Source organism: Myxine glutinosa, chromosome 1, assembly GCF_964187855.1.
Source record: "Myxine glutinosa chromosome 1, kmMyxGlut1.1, whole genome shotgun sequence".
NCBI lineage: Eukaryota > Metazoa > Chordata > Myxini > Myxiniformes > Myxinidae > Myxine > Myxine glutinosa.
The window spans coordinates 35,038,040-35,059,131 of NC_136261.1; the positions used below are offsets into that span (position 1 = coordinate 35,038,040).

Below are 21,092 nucleotides of genomic sequence, written 5' to 3' on the forward strand. Positions count from 1 at the left end.
TTGGCCACTTTACACTATGTGGTTCTAAAAACCAATGCCCATTGACCTACCCTGTGGGGCTCTACCAAATTTGGGGTCTCACTCCCTCCATTTTTTCCATCTGTGCCTTCGCACAATTTCGGGGCTGGGTCGTGTGGCTCTACTAGCAGGTCCTACTTACCTGCGCACCTCCATCACTGAAGTCGCCACCCGAGCTTACCATGCTCCTTCAACTACCCTAACTCAGGGAAGGCCCTCCTGGCTCTCTCACCCCGCTGATGCCCTCTCTGGCATTGGGCTACCCGGGTCCTCCCTTAGGATCCTTGGGCCCCACTGAACTCTACACTGAACACTACCTGGCTCCCAGAGCCTAACTGCAGCCTCACCTGGCTGACAGACTACCAGTGGCGGAGTGCCCATTTAACCATACTCACCAATTTAGCCCACACACCCAGACATTCCACTCACTCATGCACCCCTCAAAGCAACAACTTGCTACTCCCTGCACCACAGATGTCAATATCCAATAAATTTACCTACTCCCTCTACCTAACTTTAAACTACCCTCCCCGGGTATTCGTGAAGGGGTCCATCTTCCCCCATCCACTCCTTCGCACCATGCACTCCACCCCACTCATTCCACACACCATTTACTCCACACACCAATTATTCATCACTTGCACACCATGCAAGTCAATCACTCAACACATTTACACTTGCCCTCAATACTCCACTCATACACTTTCTCCGGTCATCCCAGACCAATGCCTCATTTCACCAAGTTCACCAATACAGATTCTCACACACACAACCATTCTCGACCAATGCCTCATTTGCTCACTCTCACCACAAAGATTCTCATTCTCAATTCCTCATTTGTGCCTAAAGCTCATCCTCATACTCACACACAATTTCTCCACACTCACAGCATCATTTAACTCGCTGCTTCCCTCTAATACTAGTGCTTTCCCTGTCTTCCCTTACACAAAGCAATCCCTCGTCATTAACATCCACCTAATCTGACTACGTCCCCACTACTTGTACAATGTCTCGACATAAATCTTGGTCTCCTATGGTCATCTTTCTAAATCCGTAACAATATCCTGGCCCGCCCTCGTCTAGTTCAAAATGCCAAACCCCATAAACTACAGGTCATGTGCCCCAGTGAATGGTAAAGTACCATTCGCCATCACTATCGCCATTTGTCCACTACTCTCGAGCCTCGTTGGGTGGGAATACATTTTCGTCACAGCTCGGCTTCGCAAAGCCAAGCAATGCATGCGGGTTGGTCAGTCTGCTGTTGATTGGGTCCGTCCGGCATTTTCGATTCTGGGGAGGAGCCATACTTGGGCCGAGGTTCCAGGCGCCATCCCCGCGTGGAGCCTTTCGGTCTCCGGCACGATGGCCCAACCTCCCCCGGCCGGAGCACCATGCCCGCTAGGGGGCGCAGGTCCGACCTCGCCTCCCCCCCCTTCAAACCTTACCGTTCGCCTTTACGACGCGGCACCGACCATACAGGGCGTGGCCCGGCACAAATCGTGCACGGCGCTCCTTGCGACACCACCGCGGCAACGATCCCCGCCGGCTTCCGCAGCACACAAAGCGCACCACGCCCCAAGGAGTCGTGTCGGTTATCTGTTGCGCTAAACGCTGCCCCAGTCTGCGTCGATGCCCGAATCGCATTCTCACACCACGCGACCCGTTTCTCACTCGTTCCACACCAAGGCGTCCCAGTGCCTCTCATACATTCCATGCATTCCCTTAATTCTGGTATTGCACTTTCTCGTGCACACTCTTCCGTTCCACACTCAGGTGCACACCACTCAGGTGCACTCATGCCGCTCGCACACTCCATTACACACTTATCTTGCGCACATCCTGACGCACTCTCTTTTGTTACGTACTCCGTAACACTCACGGGTGTGCACTCTATTGCACACCCAATCACCGGCTCTGGTGTGCACTCCCGCACACTCTCCACAACCATTGCACACTCTGTATCACACTCTTCACACATACACTCTGTTGTGCACTCACTCTCACTTTCACACTCTCCTGTTACACACCCGTGCTTCGGTGCACACTTTTTTCTCACACGCGCGCCATTCGCTTTCGTACACCTCACCACAGACCTTCCACAAGCGCCCGGGTGACGTTGGGATCCTAAGCGTGCGAAAAATATTTTCGCGCCAAACACTTTCGCACCGGACCTTTTCGCGCCATACACAACTTACCTTCGGGACCCTTTTCCACAGCAGCGCCTGCAAATTCCCATTGGTGTTGGGCAGCACAACATCACGATGCGAATGCAGACTTTGAGTACATTCCATTTTTTTCTTCAATTCATGTACTAACTCTGCCGTCCCCTCAACCCCAATTTCCACTACTAGGGCATGCCCGTACTATATATATATCTAAAATTATATCGCCCCCCTCTATTTACATGAAATGGTTTGGTCCAAAGCGAACGGCTTGCGAGTACGGTGACAATCCCCCCCCCTCTATTTACATGAAATGGTTTGGTCCAAAGCGAACGGCTTGCGAGTACGGTGACAATCCCCCCCCTCTATTTACATGAAATGGTTTGGTCCAAAGCGAACGGCTTGCGGAGTTTGGTAAAGAAATCGCCATAGCGTGCACAGTCGCAAAGTAGTTTTAATTAGTTTTAAAACATAGTTTAACGCCAACATAGTTTGCCAACGTGAAATAAATGAATACGCTCTCAAATGTGCCGTCCGAGGCAGAGTCTGTTCGCCACGTTCGGCACACGTGATAGCTCGCTGCTCTCTGATTGGTTGAATCGTTTTTTGGACATAGCTCGCTAACTACTTGTCCGATTAATATGAAACCTTGAAAAGGCACATCCTCGGGTCCCCAGCAATATACCTGGCAAGTTTAAAGTATATCGGACCCATGGTTGTCGAGAAACAGCGGTCACAGACATACATACATACATACATACATACATACATACATACATACATACACACAGAGATTAGTGGAATTATAGATAGATGATATATTTTTCCTTATTAAGCTCGATGACCGCTGGCGCACATAAAATAGAACTTTCCAATTCGGCGGCCGTCGGCTTTTCTATACCCCGTGTCGCGATTTCTATACCAGTCCATGTAACTGTGCTCTGCTCTAGCTCGCTTTCCCCGCACTTCTCAAATCACGTTACCTCGTCGCGTACCAATGCGACCTTCCCACTTGACCTGCGCTCTATTTCTTTCTCCATATCTTTCATTTGGCATCCTATTCTGTTACCACACCCTTTTAACCCATCCTTCATTTCTTCCATTTGATTCTCTTGGGTGCCCATCCTGTTTTCCAACCCCACTAACCCCTCTTTCATTTCTCCCACATCATTTTTCAATCCCCCAATTTGATTTCCCAATTCTTTCCTTTCTGCCCTTGATTTGTCCCCCTCTACTTTCAATTGACCGCCCAATGCATCCATCTTTTTCTCTTGGACATCCATCCTCCCATATATTTTATTGATGTTATCTGCCCTTGATTTGTCCCCCTCTACTTTCAATTGACCGCCCAATGCATCCATCTTTTTCTCTTGGACATCCATCCTCCCATATATTTTATTGATGTTATCACTTAGTCCCCAAATTTCGTTCTTCATTTCTTTGGTGGATTTGTCACTCAATTCTTTTATTCCCGCCATGAATTGCACCATGAAGGCTTGCATGTCTACCCCCCTCCACCCCCACTTGCGCAGCAGGCGCGGCCCTCGTCGCCATGTGTGAGGCGTCGCCATCTTCTGCTCCTGCTACCTCTACTGCTTCCTCCTCTATTTCTCCCAATTCTTCCCGGGGGTCCTGGGTTATTACTTCTTCTCCCTCATCTATCTCATTTACCCCCACCGGCATCCGACCATCTTGGATATCCATGGCACGATCTTAATTTGTATGTTAATAAAATTTCGGCCGCTCGTAATTTTGAGTGCGTTATGCGCACTTCGGGTCCAATCCCACTTCCCTGACACCAAATGTTGCGGATCTCTCGCCGGCCTTCCCCCTTACCAAGGGGGGATTAATCCCCTTGTCTTTTACTAGCCGACTTGATCTGGGGCTATGACGTTCCTTCCGGTCAGCGCTGGGAAGGATCGTAGGCCAAATTCCTAATACCTAATTACCAACGCCTCCCAGGAAGCAAGGAAATAACCCCGCCCGAATCAAGGTTGTAGTGGAAACGCCGAGCGATAGCGAGCCGTGATCCGAGCTGTTAACAAGAACTAACCCGATTTGAGCGGTTCCGAATTGTGCCACGCTTACCCAATGGAGGAAAAGACTGATACGGTTGAATTAGGAAGAAACAGGAAGAACAGATTGGTTTACTAATAATTTGTACAGGAAGGAGAAGAAGAACACACAGTGAAGCTTATACAGTCTTAACTTATCCCTGGACAAACAGGCCCATCACACACAGACACACTCACACGGGGATGTAGGTGGTCGGGTTGATGGTCACGGGATGATGACGTCCAGGCAGCTCACTCCGGTCCCCGACTCGTACCGTGAAGCAGATGGTTAGAGCGGCAGAAGCTCCCCGTGGGTCGTTTATGCGGAGCGGACAGTTACATGGCGAAAGGCACGGCTGGCTGGCGGTTACTGGCGACCACGGTCGCGTGCGTATTAAATGCACTCGCGCTATATGCGCTCCCAATACCGCTCAATAGGCGATCCCTAATGCAAGTCCAATAGCATTCGTGCTCTTTCAAAGCGCGTATCCGCTGCAGTCCTCTCCCAACGCGCTATCCTCACGAGGCCTTTGCAAGCTCTCATACAACGATTCCTTCTGGCCTGTCCTGTTATACAGTTCTCTCACAAGGGCAGTCCTTTCGCACGAGTGCAGTTGCATCAGTCCTCTGGAAGGGCTTTGTGCGCACGTTTATATAGCACCGCCCAGTGAACACTCTGGTACTTGCCAGCCACGCTCTTACCACGCCCCTCACGCCATTTCACCCGAGCCCTGGTTGGTTGTTGACTCTCACCATCTCCGCCTTTGACGTGCTTCTTGACGTGGCCACACCCCGACCTCGCGTTCCTTCCCCTTTCCAGGCCTACCTCGTGGCATGTGGCTGGTTTCGAGCGAAAACCCTTTCATGATCTAGTGATGAGGTGGATTAGCCGAATCAGGGATGGATGCTGCCCAACGAGGTCGATTTGGAGGGTGGGCCGCAAAATGAACGGGACGTTAGCTTATTATTTCTTTTACACAACGCAGGTATCACTAATGGGAATGGCCTTATTCTCACATATACTATGACATAACTAATGTTCTAAGGTGGCCTACGTGTTGCATGTGGGCTAACTATGGGGGCAAACCTTTAACCTTTAATGATCATATATGTACATTCTCAGAACCGCAACAATATTTTATGTATGGAAGGATGTATGGAAGGTCGTGGTGGAGCTAAAATGTCATGGGGTTGAATACTTTCTGCACAGAATTATTTTCAATGACTAAATGAACGAATATAAAAGCCCGTAAAAAACCACAGATGGTGGTTCACCACAAATTCATCCAAAACATTCCGTGTGTCTAATGCCAGGAACTCATCACTGTCATCAAGGAAAGGGTTTCCCAGCTCATTGATGCCATGAACCAGACTCACAGCTGGCCCCTTGAAACTTCTCTGTATGGAAAATCCCGTTCATGATGATAACCACAATCTGAGTTTTATCTTTTGGGTGGAAGTCCTCTTCAAAACCCTTCAGTAACCTTGCTTGTTCAGGCCCTGAGACCATCCATTTCCTGAAGGCTGAAGGATTTTCAGTCAGACCGACTGCATCCCCAGAACCCTTGACCGCTTCATTATTTTGTTCATGGGCTTGGTCGATTGGGATGGTCGAGAATCTGTTGGTGGTTTTGTGGATGACCCAGTGACTGTGCTCCTCAAACTCTTTGAGAATGGGTGCTGGCAGACACACTGGAATAATAACTCCCATCATAAATCTTTGTCTGTCTTTTGTGAGTTGTTCTGAAATTTATGAAACAAATAAATAAATTGAAACTAAGTTTGTTTACTGAGCACGTCCACGCTCTTATCATACAGCTGATTCATCCGCATTGAAAATACATTTATTTGCACAGTATATGATTGATTAGTTGAGGTGTGGCATCTAAATGTCAGAATGTGGATGGTCCAGTTTGATGAAGGTATTTTTAGTTTTAACCAAGGCTGTGATTTCTCCGAAATGAGCATCAGTTGTGGAAGTATACACGTCACCAACCTGAATGTGAACAACTATATAATAACCCGAAACTCGATCAGTATACTCACAGCAGCTCTGGTGAACAAAAGTCAATATTTGGTAAGGTTTTATTTGTCAACCCTCATTATTCTAATTGAAACAATTTTGACTCTGTAGGCTGAAGAGTTTAACCCGATTAAATTTTATTAATCGTTGGTGCAGTTTACTCTTACCAAAGGTGGATGGTTATGTTTTCACACATGTCTGTCTGTCTGTGAGCAGTATTTCTCAAAAAGTTGTGGAGGAATTCAGACGAAATTTGGTGGACAGGTTGGGTGTGTGCCAAGGACGAAATGATTATATTTTGGTGAAGATCTGGATAAGGTCCTGCCTGATACGATCATTTTAATTTTTTAAAAAGTGATTCTTCACAATTGAGAGATGGGATCAAAAACGATATACAGCATGATATTTTAAAAAGTTGTGGACTAGTTACGACAAAACTAGGTGGATGAGTTGGATAGGTGACAAGTACGAGCTGATTCGATTCTGTTTCAGGTCTGAATCCAGACCCAGCCTATTAGTGGGATACAAAACGTAAACTGTATAGATATGTGCTCTACCGAGTACAAAACGTAAACTGTTTAGATATGCGCTCTACTGAGTACAAAACGTAAACTGTTTAGATATGCGCTCCACCGAGTACAAAACGTAAACTGTTAAGATGTGTGCTCTACCGATTACAAAACGTAAACTGTTTAGATATGGGCTCTACCGAGTACAAAACGCAAACTGTTTAGACATGCGCTCCACCGAGCACAAAACGTAAACTGTTTAGATATGCGCTCTACCGAGTACAAAACGTAAACTGTTTAGATATGCGCTCTACCGAGTACAAAACCTAAACTGTTTAGATATGTGCTCTACCGAGTACAAAACGTAAACTGTTCAGATATGCGCTTTACCGAGTACAAAACGTAAACTGTTTAGATATGCGCTCCACCGAGCACAAAACGTAAACTGATTAGATATGCGCTCTACCGAGTACAAAACGTAAACTGTTTAGATATGCGCTCTACCGAGTACAAAACGTAAACTGTTCAGATATGCGCTCTACTGAGTAAAAAACGTAAACTGTTCAGATATGCGCTCCACCGAGTACAAAACGTAAACTGTTTAGAAATGCGCTCCACAGAGCACAAAACGTAAGCTGTTTAGAAATGCGCTCCACCGAGTACAAAACGTAAACTGTTTAGATATGCGCTCCACCAAGTACAAAACGCAAACTGTTTAGAAATGCACTCCACCGAGCACAAAACGTAAACTGTTTAGATATGCGCTCCACCGAGTACAAAACGTAAACTGTTTAGATATGCGCTCTACCGAGTACAAATCGTAAACTGTTTAGATATGCGCTCTACCGAGTACAAAACGTTAACTGTTTAGATATGTGCTCTACCGAGTACAAAACGTTAACTGTTTAGATATGCGCTCCACCGAGTACAAAATGTAAACTGTTTCGATGTGTGCTCTACCGAGTGCTGTTCTAGTTTATAAATGGTGTGAATCATTCTTCAAGTTTATCTTGTAACTCTCATATTGTTCTTTCCTGATATACTTGAGGTTTGTTTGAGGGGTATCGATGTAGCAAGATGAATATTTTTAAGATGTATGGAAGGTCGTGGTGGAGCTAAAATGTCATGGGGTTGAATACTTTCTGCACAGAATTATTTTCAATGACCAACTGAACTAATAGAAAAGCCCATGAAAAACCACAGATGGTGGTTCACCACAAATTCATCCAAAACATTCCGTGGGTCTAATGCCAGGAACTCATCACTGTCATCAAGGAAAAGGTTTCCCAGCTCATTGATGCCATGAACCAGACTCACAGCCTGCTCCTTGAAACTTCTCTGTATGGAAAATCCCCTTCATGATGATAACCACAATCTGAGTCTTTATCTTTTGGGACGTTGTCCTCTTCAAACCCCTTCAGTAACCTTGCTTGTTCAGTCCCTGAGACTGAGACCATCCATTTCCTGAAGGCTGAAGGATTTTCAGTCTGACCGACTGCATCCCCAGAACCCTTGACCGCTTCATTATTTTGTTCATGGGCTTGGTCGATTGGGATGGTCGAGAATCTGTTGGTGGTTTTGTGGATGATCCAGTGACTGTGCTCCTCAAACTTTTTGAAAATGGGTGCTGGCAGACACACTGGAATAATAACTCCCATCATAAAACTTTGTCTGTCTTTTGTGAGTTGTGCTGAAATTTATGAAACAAATAAATACATTGAAACTAAGTTTGTTTACTGAGCACGTCCACGCTATTATCATACAGCTGATTCATCCGCACTGAAAATACATTTATTTGCACAGTATATGATTGATTAGGTGAGGTGTGGCATCGAAATGTCAGAATGTGGATGGTCCAGTTTGATGAAGGTATTTTTTTTATTTTAACCAAGGCTGTGATTTCTCCGAAATGAGCATCAGTTGTGAAAGTATACACGTGACCAACCTGAAAGTGAACAACTACAGACTTGGCATTTAATATGGATTATATTTTTTTTCTTGACTTGGGTTTACTTTCTTAACTCAGTATATCAATCTGGTGAGTTTCTTTTACACTTTGGTGATTTATTTGTTGAAAGAACCATGTCACTGATTGTGTGTCGCAGCAAGAAGTCAAGAACAGGATTATATCATAGGTGGCGTGGCAAAATGTACGGACAGGTGCATTTGATGATTGGCTTCACAGTGGGGTATACAAGGGTTGTTGCATTTTTTTTTTTTTTTTTTTTTTTTTTGTATACAAGATCGAGGCTCGTCAAAGAGCGAACATTAATCACACAGAAAGACAAACCGACACATAAAACATATAACATCGGGAGCGGTAGACAAGATGGGGAGAGAGGGGGAAGGACACAAACACAACATTTGAGAGCAGGGACCGAGAGACATGGAGACATCGAGAGATCTGAGAGAGGGCGAGGGCTTTGGGGGGGGGGGCATGGGAAGGGGGCGGTGGGAGAGGTATAAAACATATGGACACTGCCAGGACTTCCAGGAAAGAAGTTGGAATTTCAAACAAGGTGGATCTGGGGTGAATTAGCGGGGGTAGAAAAGATCAAGGTTTTGGATGGGGGAAGATAAGAGATGGTGGTGAACAGCTGTTTTAAAGACCTGGAGGGAGGAGTGGGATTGAAGGGAGTGAGGGAGTTTGTTCCAGAGGCGGGAGAAAAGAGGCATGAAAGAGTGAAGGTGAGCAGAGAGCCGAGATTTCGGCAGTTTAACCATCAGAGGGTTGCTGGCAGATCTTGTGGGACCTGTAGGAATATTTGGGGGACAGAGCACAGAGAGAGCTGGGGGTGCAAGGCCGGAGAGGAGTCGGTAGAAGACAGAAAGACCACCTACCTGCCTGCGGTGAGTGAGTGAAAGGCCCTCAGAGATAGCTTCATCGCGGGAGATTCCAATAATTCTGAAAGCTTTGGTTTCAACAGCGTGAAGCCGAGCTAGGTGTGAGGCAGGAGCACCGGCCCATAGGGGAGAACAGTATTCCATTGAGCTGCGGATGAAAGCCTTGTATGTGGTGAGGAGCTCAGGTGTGCCGAGGAAGGACTTCGCACGACGGAGGATGCCCAGTCAGCGACTGGCTTTGGAGGCCAGCTTGGAAATGTGGTTTTCCCAAGAAAGATCATGGCAGATAGTGAGACCCAAAATCTTGAGCGACAGAACTTCTTGGAGAGGATTGTTGAGAAAGTAGATGGGAGGGTTGTCCAGTCGATCTTTTCGGAGAGACATAGTAAGAGTGTGAGATTTGTCAGGATTGAAAGACATGTTCCACTTGTTTGACCAGTCTGTGATTTTGTCCAGGTCTTCAGAGAGTGAGGAGGCAGCAGACTGCCGATCTGAGGGAAGAGGAATGGAGCGGCAGAGAGTGGAGTCATCAGCAAAGAGATAGAGAGGATTTTCGAGAGAGTCAGAGAGATCATTGATGAAGACCAGAAAAAGCACGGGGCCCAGAACACTGCCTTGGGGAACTCCAGCCTGAACAGGAAGAGGAGATGAGAGAAACCCATTCAGGGCCACACGTTGACGACGACTAGAGAGGAAGTCCGCCAGCCATGTGTGGAGATTTCCATGGATACCAAAGGAGGAGAGTTTGGTGAGCAGAGCGGGGTGCCAGACCGTGTTGAAGGCATGTGATATGTCGAGGGAGACAGCTCTAATTTCCTCTTTGGCATTGAGGACCTCCATCCATTGTTGAGACAGCAGAAGCAGCATGTCCAGAGTAGAGTGACCTGGTCTGAAACCAAATTGATGATCAGAGATCAAGCCATTGGAGAAGAGGAAAGATTTCATATCCGAAGCAATGATGGATTCCATGACTTTGCTGATAATTGGGAGAAGGCTGATTGGTCTGTAGTTGCTAGGATCTGTTTTTGCACCTTTTTTGTGCAAAGCGGTGATGTTGGCTGATTTCCAAGCAGATGGCAGTTGACCTTGAGCAAAAGAGAGGGTGAAGAGAACAGAGAGAGGGTGAGATAGAGCAGCAGAGCAGGATTTTAGGACCCGTGGGCTGATGCCGTCGGGTCCAGTTGCAGAATCAGAGTCGAGGGTTGACAGAAACTTTTCCACCTTGTCAGGAGGAAAGGACACGGAGTCCAGGAGCAGCAGGGTCCGACTGTGTATGGTGGGTACAGAGAGGGATGGGTTTGGGACACAAGATTTAGAGGCAAACACAGAGTTGAGGCATTCAGCTTTTTCACGTGCAGAGTCAGCTGTGTAGCCGTTTGAGGTAAGGGAGGGGATGGAGGGGGAACAAACACCAGAAACGGATTTGACCAGACGCCACCAGGATTTGGAAGAGGGAGACAGATAAGAGAGTTCGGTCTTGAGAACGGAGAGATATTGTTTCCTGGCTCTCCTGAGGGTGGACACACACTTGTTTCGGGCTTTGTGAAAGGAAATGAGATTTCCTTCCGTTGGATTTGCTTTCCAGGAGACGAAGGCAAGTTGTTTCTGGGCAACAGCCTCACCACAAGATTCCGTGTACCAAGGATGGGAGGAAGGGTATGACAACTGAAGACGAGATGGGATAAATCTGTGCATGAGAGAGAGCAATTTACTTTGGAAGAATTCCCAGGATGAGTTGATGTCAGAGGTGGTAGAGATGGGAGACCAGTCCAGATGATTGATGGCTGCTTGAAGACCGTGCCAGTTGGCCTGAGTGAAATGCCAGACTCGTCGACGCTGAGCAGGCTCCCTGAGGATGGTCAGATGTCCACTTTAACAAGGACATGATCAGATGATCCGATCGGAGCAGAAGAAGAGCAGCAGACATTTTCAGGGAAGTTAGTCATAACCAAGTCCAGAAGAGAAGATGTTCCGTTGACTGAGATCCGGGTCGGGAAATTGACAGATTGTGTCAGTCCCAGTGAGTCACAGAAGTCCTTTGCTGAGGAGCCATGGCTGGTGAGAGAGGTACCCACACCCAGCCAACTGGCATGATGACAGTTGAAATCACCACATATGAGGAAGAGAGAGTTGGGATGAGTAGATAGAAGTTGGTCCATATCATCAGACAGCGAGATGTAGATGGAGTCATCACTGTTTGGTGGACGGTACAACACACATATGAACAAGAGGTGGGAGCGAAGGGGAAGCCGTAGCCAGAGGTATTCCTGGGGGTGAGGTGGAGAGAGTGCAGTGCAGGGCGAGTGAGGAAGAGAGTTTTTGATAAAGATAGCAACCCCGCCTCCAGGACGAGGCTCAGGTCTATCATACCGGAGGAGGGAGTAGCCCGGGAGAGATACTATGGAATCAGAGACATCATAAAGGAGGAAAGTTTCTGTTAAGGAGATCACGTCTGGTTTGACAGAAGCAACCTGTATGGAGAGATCAGTTAAGTTTGAACGAAGGCCCCGGATGTTTGAGGTCCATACCGTTAATGAAGAGGAAGGGGGAGCATCAGATACAGAACAGGGGGGAGGAGGGGTAGGGTAAGATGTGGAAGAGGTGGAAGAGGTAGGGAGAGCTGTTGAAGGTGTGTCAGAGATTTCAGAATAGCTCGGAGAAAGGGAAGGATGGGGCGGACAAAAGGTTTGATGGTGATTGGGTGAGCCACAATGAGGTGTTATTTGAGGAGGGGGAAGAGCGAGGCAGAAGGTTGGGGGAGATGGAGGTGAGAGTTTGAAGGGGGAAGAAGCGGGGAGGACGCTTTGAGGAGGGGGAGTGAGAGGGGGGAAATTGAGAAGCAATGAGGGTGGGGAGATTTGAAGGGGAGGGGTGAGGGGGGAGTTTGGGAGGGAAGGGACAAGGGGAGGGATTTGAAAGGGATGGGATATGGGGGAGATTTGGAGGGGAGGGGTGAGGCAGGAGTCTAGGAGGGGAGGGGCGAGGGGGCGTCTTGGCGGGGAGGGGTGAGGGGGTAGTTTAGGAGGGAGGGGGCAAGGGGGGAGATTTGAAAGGGATGGGTGATGGGGAAGATTTGGAGGGGAGGGGTGATGGGGAAGATTTGGAGGGGAGGGGTTATGGGGAAGATTTGGAGGGGAGGGGTGAGATTGGATTTTTGAAAGTGTATGATTTATGGGAAACGAACATTTATTGCAAAATGAGTTTCTTGTGACCTTCGAGTTAAAAATACGTTTAAGGACGCTGGATGGAGGATGGAGTGCAGGAGAGTTTAGGGAATGTAGAAAAAAGGCACTATAGGAGATGGATATTTTTTTTGGGATGAATTGATTTGGTGAGCAAGTCGAAAGCAGCCTTTTAAAGAAGAAGAAGAAAAAGGTGTTATAAAATATGACGGAATACATAACTTGAGGGGAAAGTGTAAACATTGAAGGTTAATGAGTGAAAACTATCTGGGGAAATGGGGGAGAAACACGTGGTCGAAGAACGAACGAACGAATAAGAATGAATAAACGAATGAGAACAGAGAAGGAAATGTTTTTTTTTTTTTTTTTTTTTTTTTTTTCGAGTTGAGATTTACACAAGGAAGTAGGCTATGGGTGAAAAGACTGGGAATACAGAGAACGAAAGTTATTGGATCACAAAACGACGGACCGCTGAGAGAAAAACAAAGCCTCAAGGTTGTACAGTGCACACTGTACAAGGCCTCAAGACACGACACGGCAAACAGACGATCAATTTATGAAAGATAAACACCGAGAAACAACCAAAGTTGCACACAATAACTTCACACACCGAAAGATAAATACAGTTTCGACAAAATACAATTGTGAACATACTTAACTTCGAAAAATGTGGAGACCGTGTGGAGCTTCGAAAATCCCTCCCACCGTCTCCGAGATCTCGCGAGACCTCCCGACAAATGTGCCTGTATCCAGCATTCTGTATTAGTGGAAAACAACTGCTGCATGTCTCCAAAAGTTATTGCCGCTTCCTCTGGAGATGGTCCGTCAACTCGACAATGCTGTTTGTCATGGAGTGGTGGCTTTACGAAATTACGGCATGAAACAGCGTGCTATTGCTCGGCAGTATGGCATCACTCAAGGTCAGGTGTCAAAGATCCTGAAACGAAATGCTCAGAGGGGTGTCCCTACTCCAATACCGAGGCCAGGACGTCCCCGCAGAACCACAAGGAGGGATGATAGCCAGCTCAACCGGTTAGTCCGCAATGGCCATACCAAGTCAGCTAATCGGCTTAGGGCTGAGTGGCAGCAACTGACAAATGTGCCTGTATCCAGAAGGCTAGTCAACCAACGACTGGTTCAAGCAGGCTATCGTGCCAGGTGTCCCCTGAGAAAGCCACGCCTGACCAGACAACACTGCCAGCGCCGATTGCAGTAGGCCAGAGAGCACCGTCAATGGCAGCCAGGACACTGGAATCACGTGATCTTCAGTGATGAGTCGAGATTTCTGGTCTATCGTCGAGATGGCCGTGTCCGAGTGTGCAGACAAGTGCATGAAGCCAACGACAAAGATTGTATAGTGCCAAGAGTCCAAGCTGGAGGTGGTGGGGTGACCGTTTGGGCTGCTTTTCATGCAGGGGGCAAAACCGACCTGGTTGTTCTGAATGGAAACCTTAACCAGTTCAAGTACAGGACCATTCTGGAAGAAACATTGCTTCCATTTGCTCGTGCAGCCTTTCGAGGAAACTTTGTCTTCCAAGATGACAATGCATGGCCTCATCATGCTCGCATGATCCAACACTTTCTTGCTGACCGTGGTGTAGAGCATATGGAGTGGCCTGCCATGTCCCCGGATATGAATCCGATAGAGAACTTGTGGGCAGAATTAACGCGTCAAATCGACCACTTGGCCCAGCAGCTGACCTCTGTGCGTGAATTGCAGCAGGCTATTGTCACTGCATGGCAAGCGATTCCTGTCCAAACCTTGGTAAATCTCGTGAACAGCATGCCTCCACGTGTACGTGCTCTCCTGAATGCTCGTGGGGGTTACACGAAGTACTGAACTGTAATTTTACTGTCCGTAATCCCAGTCGTAATTTAACTTTTGTTTTTGTTCAAAAAAAATTTGGCTAATGTGCAAAATAAAGAGATACTTCTGGAAAACGTACAGAAGTTTAACCCAGTACTGTCCATGAATTGAGTTCCATATCAGTTTACATCACTTTCAAGGATCAATTTATTTGTTTCGAAATGTCAAATTTGGTTTTTGTTTCTTTTAAAGGTCATATTAACAAAACCTAGAATAATTTCAAGATAATTCCAATGAACTTTTGGTTCTAAGACATCTTGAAAAGTAAGTTCACCCCCACAAAAAAATATTCCATATTAAATGCCAAGTCTGTGTATAATAACCTGAAACTCGATCAGTAAACTCACAGCAGCTCTGGTGAACAAAGGTCAGTAGGGTAATAATGTTGTTCCTGGACCACCCTCATTTTCCCATTGACTTACATGTTAATTTTTCTCTCACCCTCATTTCCCCTTAACACCTCTATTTCTCCCACCCTGTTCTTTACGAACCTTTTAGCCTTTTGACATACTCTTGTTCTCAATGTTGTTCATTAGACCACTCAAACAATGATTCTACGAATATTTGCTCCCTCTCACTCTCTTAATATCAATGATCCCGAGTAGACCACTCAAACAATGATCCTACAAATATTTGTTTATGTGTGGGAAATAATTTAATTATCTTACCACTACCATCACCATCTAATACATTAACAAAAAAGATGTTTGAGTTTGGTTCTTTATTAAGATATTTTAACTGAGTTAAGATAAAATGATAAACCTCCCTCAATGTTCTTGTTTGAGCGCCTCCAGTGCCACACACCATTTTTAAATTAAAGTATATATTTTCCTGACAACCATCAAAGTTTTCCGTCCACTCAAAAATATTTCCATCTTTTTTACCCAACTCACCAGTATTTAAATTAATTCTCTTATTTGTTTTGTGAACTTTTCTACCAGTTGCCTTTTCAATTATACCTATTTGCTATTTTTCACATTCGTTATGTTTACCATTTATATACCAAGGTTGATTACACCTCCACTCTTTAGTCTGGTTGAAACTTTGTTCTATCATTTATTTATTTATAAAAAAGGCGGCGGTAGCCTTTAAAATCCCTAACCCCATTTTCTTATCACTTATATATCTTATCACTTATATATCTCATCACTTATATATCTTATCACTTATATACTTATATAACCATAAGGGAGACGATCAATTCCATTTAAAAAAAAATAAACCTCTTATCATCAAAAGCCCCGAATGCTTTCTTATTTATCTCTTCTGTATATAATTGATGTTTATAACTTCTTATTCCATTAATCTTTCTAAACTCTTCTTTCTTTGTTGTTAAACAGTTATGATAATCCTTAAAGTTTATTGTTTCTTTAATAACATTTTTCTTTGCACCTTTTAACTTCTTATCAGCCTTTTCAATGTTATTCACAATGTATTTATAAGCATAAGCCTTTGACCTCAATCCCACAAATTCACTCATAACATATTCTCCTAATTCATCCTTGAACTTTCCAATCACCTTTTTATTTTTAGAAGAGAACAACTCACTCTCTGGACTGTAATTACTTGTATCATAGATATTAATGTCCTTTTTCATGTCAAAATAAACATCATCAGTATTAATTTTTAAAATAAAACTGTCTGTATCCATATAAAGTAGATTAACATCATTTTGATATTTCTTCCTCAAGTTATTGTAAAAGTAATCATACATCAAGGACTTTGATAAATCAAGTATTGAGGTACCAATGTAAATAGGTTTGTCCATCTCAACGCTTTCTCTCATCAAATGTATCGCACAAAAGTTTTCCGTAAAAACTTCTACTCTCGAGAAGCTTGGTCTGTTGATTAATTTTGATGCTTGTTTCCATGATGTTGATAGACGAATGTTTTGTCTCTTTCTAACATTCTCCATCGTTTTTCCAAATACAGCATTATTCATCAATTGATAAAAGTCTTTCTCAAAATCTGTTTTTGACTCTGTTCTTCTTTGTGTATTAAAATCAATGTACTCTTTCAACCAATGACTGATTAAACTTGAGAATCCTATGTATCTTTTCAACACGGAGACCCTTTGAAAGACATTGTCTCAAATTTCTTTGGTGTAGAACATAATTTTTCTTGTTATATAATGTAGTAAGTAATTTTTCTGTTGATTCACCTATATTAAATGATTGTTGATAATCACTTAACTACTCCTTCTTTGGACTTTCCTTTTCACAAGCAAATGGGAGATCTTTGTGTAGGTTATGAAGTTCCTCTGGATATTTCAAATCGACCTCAAAATAATAACCAACCTTTGAATCATCCAATTCTTTTTGTGTAGAGATACATACATCTTGTAAAACCTTTTTGTAGTCTTTTTCCTTTACCCATCTAAGTTTTCCATAAGGAAGAGCCTGAGACATTGCCCAGCCCTAGAGGTTGTTCGCATCATAATACATCAAGTAGGAGCTCTCTACAGATGGATCATAATTTGGAATGTACTTGTTATTTGCTTTAGCATATCTCTTTGAACAGACTTGTGAAATTCCACCTCTTTTTGCCTTTTCAATCATTAAAAGCATATCGACATCGGTTATCAAATCCAAACCTTGTTTTGTCATTTTTAACATTGCACTCCAAGCCAATCCAGGAGCAGTGTAATAGTGAGCAGGATCCAATCCATATCCAGAATGACAGATTGTTCTGAAAGCCTCAAACACATCAGCCAACAAAAGCACATCAGTTTTGAGATACAAATCGTGATACTCACCAAGATTCCTGATGTTATATTTTTTCCATACATTTTGTGCGTGTACATAATCTTTATCAGATATATGACTATTATTTAATTTATTATAGAAATTTTCTTTTGAAGGAAGTTGTGTTTCATTGAATCTCTCAAATGAGTTCATATAGTCATAGGGATAAATTCCCTTTTGTGTTCGTAAATCTTTGTCTGAAAAATACTCTGAAAGACATGGGAACTCTTTTAGATTTTGAACCAAGTTAGCCAATGGACTTGTCATTAATTTAAATGTATCAAGAAATCTGATCTGAGTTATAGGAGATGTATGAATTGTTTTTTTGAATGAAATGTATTTCTGATCCATGTTAGGAATTGCTGAAATGTGTCCAGATGTCTTTGAGAGTTCCTTGATAAATAGATGCGTATCATAATTAGCGTTGTTATGAAGAAAGACAGGAATGAAAGAGGGGAGTTTATAATTAATATTACAACTTTGATGAGCCGGACCTCTATATTTACCAGTGAGATGGCAATGATCTCTAACCTTTAGACCTTCACCAATTTTCTCCTCACAAATATGACAGACATTGTTTTTTATAAATTCCCTTTTCTCTTTACTCGTCAAGGACATTGGTTTATTGGTTTCTCTCATTATCTTTCTTAATCGACCACAGTCTTTTTCTAGTCGTTTCACAAACTCCTCTGGGGTATTTGAGCCTCTATACACCTCTAATTTGTTATATTCATCACAAACGGATGATTTGATATAATAACAAAAACCACAAGGAGTATGTTTTTGATATTTATTTGTGTATGATTCTTCTGGATCTGGAGAAGCAGTATCAATTTTTTCTAAAATACTTTCAAAATCAGCATATCTATCTATAATTCCAGTAATCTCTGTACGTCTGTACGTTTGTACGTCTGTTTGTTTGTCTGTGACCGCTGTTTCTCGACAACCACGGGTCCGATATACTTTTAACTTGCCAGGTATATTGCTGGGGACCCGAGGATGTGCCTTTTCAAGGTTTCATATTAATCGGACAATTACTTACCGAGCTATGTCCAAAAAACGATTCAACCAATCAGAGAGCAGCGAACGATCGCGTGTGCCGAACGTGGAGGACACACTCTGCCTCGGATGGCACATTTGAGAGCGTATTCATTTATTTCACGTTTGCAAACTATGTTGGCGTTAAACTATGTTTTAAAACTAATAAAACCGAATTTGCGATTCATTCGCTTTCCTGCGCGTTTGTGCACGCGATGGCGATTTCTTTACCAAACTCCGGAAGCCGTTCGCTTTGGACCAAACCATTGCATGTAAATAGAGGGGGGGGATTGTCACCGTACTCGCAAGCCGTTCGCTTTGGACCAAACCATTGCATGTAAATAGAGGGGGGGGATTGTCACCGTACTCGCAAGCCGTTCGCTTTGGACCAAACCATTTCATGTAAATAGAGGGGGGGGGGGATATAATTTTAGATATAGATATAGTACGGGCAATGCCCTAGTATAACAAATGCATGTTTTATTGTTTTCTTTTCATCTTTGAATGAGATATTTGAGCCTTCTTTAGGCATATTGATTACCGTTGATTTATGTTCACCACAATAATTTGAATGTTTATCTAATCTTTCTTGTGTATGGAAGAAGTTAAGACAACGCAAACAAATATATATTTTATTTGTTCTTTTACATACTTGTGGTTTTATTAATTTTGTAATATCTTTGATGTATGTATAATGTGTATTTTCCTCTGAATTAACATAAAGAAGATTAATATGAGTTTGATTATAATTTTCAGAAAGCTTTACAATCTGAATGTTGTTTGTTTCCGTCAGACCTTAAACATTAACTGATAAATTATTCATCTTTTCAAATTTAGGAATATCATTAAAAGCCATTGGAAAATTTAAATCTTTTGTTTTCAATGTATTCTCATATTTTTTTATAATGAGATACTCTTTCAACATGGCTATCTTGAGGATGTAGATGTGCAAGAATAGACCAGAGAAAACATTTATTGTCTTTATTTTTGATATTGACAACTGCTTTTCTATTTTTGATAACACTTGGTAAATCAATGTAAGAAGAAGCGTTTAGAGGATCTGATTTAAGAATATGAATGTCAATAAATAGTATCTCATCTATATTCCAACCACTTCCAGTAATAGTATGCTCAAGTTCTTGTTCTTGCTGGATAAGTTCAACATAAGTGGGATTAATCTGATTGTATGTTGTTATAAAGTGTGTGCCTGTTCTCATGTAAGCTAAATCAGTGATGTTTTCACCAGTGAATGGACAATCTTTTGAGATTTTTATTTTAATACCCATATAGAACTTGATTGAATTCAATTCGAGAAGAGTCTTTTCAACGAAGGCTTTCATTGATGGTTCAATAATCTCTTCAGCTTCAAGTATTGACTTTGGACCAGGTGGATTAAAGTTAAAGATCCCCCCCTTCACATGCCTCCCCCCCTTCACATGCCTCCCCCCCAAAGCCCTCTCCCTCCCACAGATCTCTCGATCTCTCGATGTCTCCATGTCTCTCGGTCCCTGCTCTCAAATGTTGTGTTTGTGTCCTTCCCCCTCTCTCCCCATCTTGTCTACCGCTCCCGATGTTATTTGTTTTATGTGTCTGTTTGTCTTTCTGTGTGATTAATGTTCGCTCTTTCACGAGCCTCGATCTTGTATACAAAAAAAAAAAAAAAAAAAAAGATTCGAATACTGATATGTCTTTTGAAAGCACCATCAGTATTTTTAATAGTAAACAATTTTGACAAGTGTTTGTTTGTTTTAAGATGGGCTTTGAAACCGTTCTTTAGGATATCTCTATTACAGACTACAATGTTTTTTGTTCTTAGGAAGTGGTGACAATTGATTTAGAATGTTGTAAGTGTGTTTTGCGGTGAGAATATGTCGTTTATAATATTTTACTTCCTTCTCGCAAGTATCACAATAAACCATATTTATAGCGTGAGAAAACGTGCTGTTTTATATATGAAACTATACTTAAAGTAAAACACTTTTTGAGCTTTTCAACTCTGTTTTATATATGAAACTATACTTAAAGTAAAACACTTATAAAAGAAAGTGCCTTTTTACAGGCTTTTTAGATACTAGGGCATGCCCGTACTATATATATATCTAAAATTATATCCCCCCCCCTCTATTTACATGAAATGGTTTGGTCCATTCGCAAAGCCAAAGCGAACGGCTTGCGAGTACGGTGACAACCCCCCCCCCCCCCCCTCTATTTACATGAAATGGTTTGGTGCATTCGCAAAGCCAAAGCGAACGGCTTGCGGAGTTTGGTAAATAAATCGCCATAGCTCGGTAACTACTTGTCCGATTAATATGAAACCTTGAAAAGGCACATCCTCGGGTCCCCAGCAATATACCTGGCAAGTTTCAAGTATATCGGACCCGTGGTTGTCGAGAAACAGCGGTCACAGACAAACGACACACACACATACACACACACATACACACACACATACACACAGAGATTACTGGAATTATAGATAGATGAAACTGTGCTTAAAGTAAAACACTTTTTAATCACAAAATACAACACTAAAATCATCATCATCACTATCATCAAAGTTCAATGAGAACACAGTATCATCTGTGTACACTGAATTATCATCACTAAAATTACGATCACGATCACTCATTGATTCACTATCATCATCAATA

General features: G+C 43.3%; 1 protein-coding gene across 2 annotated transcripts in view; it reads left to right on the forward strand.

Annotated features, from left to right (window-relative positions):
- The first annotated feature begins 6,195 nt into the window (after positions 1-6,195).
- LOC137417749 (interferon-induced protein 44-like) overlaps positions 6,196-21,092 on the forward strand; it is a 195,503-nt gene continuing 180,606 nt past the window's right edge. For both annotated transcript variants that reach the window (XM_078770709.1, XM_078770714.1), the window contains exon 1: positions 6,196-6,311. The gene's annotated coding sequence lies outside the window, so the exon portion shown is untranslated. The remainder of the gene's footprint in view (positions 6,312-21,092) is intronic.